Below are 820 nucleotides of genomic sequence, written 5' to 3'. Positions count from 1 at the left end.
TAATAAATAGATCGACACCGTACACCGTACTCTTATATCCGTCATACGAATGTTTACGAACATTACACACAATTTCATGGATAATATGGTCAATGTGTTGTTAAAAATGTATAACTGAGAATTTGATCAATATGTTTCATTTTGTTACGAATTTATGCTTGGCAGATATGTTTTCTGTTGGTTGTGGAAATATAAATTTTATGCAAATTCAGAATTTTTAGATTGAATGCCCATACAAAAGTACAAAAATAAATGAAAAAATGAAATAAAATAAAATAATTAAATAAAAACGTCAATGAAAAAATACCATTTATTATATAAAAAATTATATAAAAATTATACAAAATATCCGCAAAATTCTATAGTAGTAAGACTTGCCTCCCCTTTCTTGGTGTACAGTATGTACATTTAAGTTTCAGGAATTAAGGCCATGCAGATCACATGAAGAACTGTTCTCTGAATGTAAAGGAATTTCAACTTAAGTCAACAAAGTCCATTTGAAAACGAATGATCATTACAGAATATCCATACAAAATGAATGCATAATTTTAATAGTATAACATATACTGTAACAGTAAAACTCAATTGACAATGTGTCGAACATGTTTAAATCGATTTAATAACAAGAATATAAGAACAAAACAAAAAAAGCTAAATGATAAAAATTCTGTTAAGATTGAAATATTTTCAACACTTGATTATCAAAAAAAAAAATAAAATGCTGCTTACCTGGGATATATTCAGGTTTTTTTTAAATATCTAAAATTCAAATTTTGAAAGTAAAAAACAAATCATAAATAGTAAAACGGTGCCTTAAGCC

Source organism: Pecten maximus, chromosome 15 (genome assembly GCF_902652985.1).
Source record: "Pecten maximus chromosome 15, xPecMax1.1, whole genome shotgun sequence".
Classification (NCBI taxonomy): domain Eukaryota; kingdom Metazoa; phylum Mollusca; class Bivalvia; order Pectinida; family Pectinidae; genus Pecten; species Pecten maximus.
Note: the sequence above shows the minus strand (reverse complement) of the source record.